The sequence below is a fragment of the Echinops telfairi genome, unplaced genomic scaffold, assembly GCF_000313985.2.
Source record: "Echinops telfairi isolate 266 unplaced genomic scaffold, ASM31398v2 ScPeMD7_9;HRSCAF=40, whole genome shotgun sequence".
Lineage (NCBI taxonomy): Eukaryota > Metazoa > Chordata > Mammalia > Afrosoricida > Tenrecidae > Echinops > Echinops telfairi.
The window spans coordinates 351,907-355,732 of record NW_022103906.1 but is presented as its reverse complement, the minus strand read 5'-3'; the positions used below and the strand labels follow the sequence as shown (position 1 = coordinate 355,732).

The following is a 3,826-nucleotide window of genomic DNA, read 5'->3' as shown; positions in this document are numbered from 1 at the left end:
TTAAAAGTAAAATTTTAAAAATGAGGAATGTGAATCATGAAAACATGACCAAATCCAAATGTCTAAGTTGTTTTTGACAATACTCTTGCACTCTGTTCTTGAACTATAGATGCTCCAAGACAGGCAGGGAGAAAAGCAAGTATAAAAAGCACAGAGTACAAGAGAGAGAGCGAAAGAAGTAAAGGAAGGAAGGGAAGGAGAGAAGAAAGAAAGAAGGGAGGGAGAGAAAAACTAAATTTAGGAAAACAAAGGAATGGAAAGTGAAAAGAAGCAAGAGAAATAGAGGGAAGAAGGAGAGAAGGAAGGAGGAAATGGGGGAATGAAAGCAAAGAAAAAACAAAGGGATAAGAAGAAATTAGATGAATTCAGGAAAGAAACAAAGGAGAGAGGAAAAGCAAGAGGGAGAGAGAAGGAACGGAGGAGAAAAAAGGAGAAATAAAATGGAAAAAAATAATTTCTTTACATCTCTACCTCTTAAAATCTATAGCTGGTTTTGTATCCTCATGGTTTGCTGCTCTTAAAGTTGAACATGTGATAAATTCAAGCTACATCGTACTAACAACAATGATTTGAATACATAATATCTGTTTCAGTCTTTCTCCCAAACGTTTTAAATGTTGTTTCTACTCCTTAATTATAGATTCTGGTGATCAGATAGCTTAATTAATGTGCCTAAAGTTAATCTCACCTACTTTGTACATGTTATCAGGAAAGACTCTTCCTTGGAAATGGACATTATGCTTTGCAAAGAGGAAGGTCAGGAAAAAGAGGAAGACCTTCAATGAAATGCATTGACACAGTGGTTACAACAAACAATTCAAGCATAACCATGCTGAGGATAGTGTAGGACCTAGAAGTGTTTCATTATGTTGTACATGGGGTTGCTGTGGGTCAGAGTTGACTGGCTAGTCCCTAAAAATGACAGTCAGGTTACATCATCTGTTCAGTAATAGCACACATTTGATTAAACACACACTCTCACTGCTGTACTTTATTGCATTTTTGAGAATGTATACACAATAAAAAGTTATTTAACAATTTCTATACAAAATGTTAAGCACCGTTGGTTATGTTTTTTACATTATGTCAACATTTTAATTATTTCTGTAATTGTCTATCACTTATCAGTTTGTCATACACTAATGGCTTGTGTGTTGCTGTGATGCTGGAAGCTATATCACTAGTATTTCAAATGCTCCATGGTCACACAAAGTGAGGAGATTTCAATGGAACTCACAGACTAAAAATAGACTGCAAAGGAGGAATTGGCAGTCCACTTCAAAGGATTTAGCCACTGCAAACTTTATGAAGAGTATCAAAATATTGTCAGATACTGAAGTTCTAATGAATAGACGCAGAACATAGTCAGATATACTGCCAGAAGATGAGCCCCTCAGGATGCATTCCTTAAAACACGACCGAGGAAGAGCTGCCTTTTCAAAGAAAAATTTATTATAATGACTTGAATAGAATAAAGCCCATGGGACTTATGTCCTTGGGATCTCCATTTGCTGATGGGAATGACTCTAAAAGAGAAGAAACAGCTGCAAAAATTGAACAATAGATGGACCTTGAAACGTACAAAGTACGAATCTAGGAAAATTGGAAGTCATCAACGTGGAAAGCGTAACGATCGATATCCTAGGGTTTTTGTTAGCTGAAATGGACTGTTAGTATTGGCCATTTAAGTGAGAATATCATATAGTTTACTATGCCAGGAATGAGACAATCAGTAGGAATGGCCTTGCATTCACTGTCCAAAGGACTTTTCAAGATCTATCTTGAAATACAATGCTGTGTGTGATAGAATTGCAACTATCTGCATTCAAGGGAATACAATCAATACAATGAATACTCAAATTTATGCACCAACCAACCACGAAACTTAGCTATGAAGAAAATAAAGAATTCTACCCAAATCATTTGTTTGAAATTGATCAAACATGCAATTATCAAAATGTATTGATAATTATTGGTTATTGGAAGGAAAAATAGGAAGGAATAATAGTTGGAAAATATGGCCTGGTGACAGAAACAAAGCTAAAATCATATGATAGAGTTTTGTAAAAACAATGACTTGTTTGGAGCAAATACTTTTTTCAGCAACACTGTATTAGTCTGGGTACTTTGGAGAAACAAATCCACAAAAACTCATGTATAAGAGAGAGTTTTACATAAAGGTTAAGTGAGCATCAAGAAAACATCCCAACCCAGTCCTGCCCAAGCCCACAAATCCAACATTAACCCATTAACCCATATGTCCAACACCATTCCGGAAAGTCCTCCTCCATCCCACAAAACAGACGCAATGATGCCGACTGCAGGAAGAAAGCCTAGTCAGTGAATGTGTCAGTATCTCAGCGCTGCCAGGGGTTTCCACAGGGCTGCTCCAGCACCCAGGGCTGCATCGGGATAGGTCCATGTGGCTTCTTCTTTGTGATGTCTTGCAGGAAGTCAGTCTTGCAAGTTGAAGCTGGGAACTGCTTAGGCAGCTGCACCCTGGTCCGATTATCACAAAGCAAGAGACCTGAGAACTTGAAAGGCGAGGCTCACTGAGCCATTTATCCCTGCACCCTTCAATTAATCCCACATGTGTTTATCGGCCAGGTTGGCACAATAAACTAACTAAAACACAAAAGGCAACTTGTGCACAAAGACTTCTCCAGATGGAGTACGGAAAAATCAAATTGACTACATCTGTGAGAAGATAAGATGCAGAAGTTAAATAACCTCAGTTAAAACCAGACCAGGGTGTACTTGCTTCGGCAGCACATATGCTAAAATTGGAACAGTGCAGAGAAGATTAGCATGGCCCCTGCACAAGGATGACATGCAAATTCATTAAGTGTTCCATATTAAAAAAAAAAACAACAACAACAGACCAGGATCTAACTGTGGAACAGAGCATTAATTTCTCATATGTAACTTCAGGTTAAAGCTGAAGAAAATGAAAATAAGTCCACAAAAGCCAAAATATGACCTTAAGTCTATTCCACTTGAATTTCAAGAACAGAGTGGCCTCATTGAATATTAATTACAGAAACCTGATGAGGTGTCGGAGAACATCAAGAACATCATTCCTGAAGAAAACAAAAAGTCATGGAAAAAACAGGAAAGAAAGAAAAAATAAAAGTAGATGTCAAAAGAGACTCAGACTTGTTCTTAATTACAGAGTAGCTAAGACCCATAGAAGAAATAAAGAAATAAAAAAAACTGAACAGAAAATTTCAGAAGGCATCTTGAGAAGGCAAAGTAAAATATAATGCAATGGGCACAGAACTAGAGTTAGAACACGAAAAAGGAAGAAAATGAAAAGCTCATCTTAAATTTAAATAACTCAAGAAAAAATTCTAGCCTTTGGGTTGCTATATTGAAAGATTCTATTGGTAAAACATTGATTGATGCAGGAAGCATCAAAAGAAAATAGAAAGAATGAGCAGTCACTGCACCCAAAAGAACTCATCAACATTCCACTATTTTAGGAGGTAGCATATGAGCAAGAGCTAATGGTACTGAAACAGGAACTCCAAACTTCACTAAAGGTATTTTGGAAAAAACAAGGATCCAGGAATCAATGGAATATCAATTGAAATGTTTTAACAAGCTGATGAAGAAGAGGAAAACTCCCCTTTCTATTCCAGGAAATTTGGAAGACAACTAATTGGCCAATGGACAGGAAGAGATCCATATCTGTGCCCAATCCAAAGAAAGGTTACCCCAACAGAATGCTGAAATGATAGAACAATATCATTAATGTGGCAAAGAAAGCTGATGGTGCCCGGCTATCAAAAAGTATAGCGTCTGGGGTCTTAAAGGCTTGAAGGTA

General features: G+C 37.1%; 1 non-coding gene across 1 annotated transcript; it reads left to right on the top strand.

Moving 5' to 3' along the window:
• The first annotated feature begins 2,753 nt into the window (after positions 1-2,753).
• Positions 2,754-2,860, top strand: LOC115868335. Its single transcript, XR_004045517.1, has one exon. It is a non-coding gene; the product is annotated as a U6 spliceosomal RNA (small nuclear RNA).
• Positions 2,861-3,826: the final 966 nt, after the last annotated feature.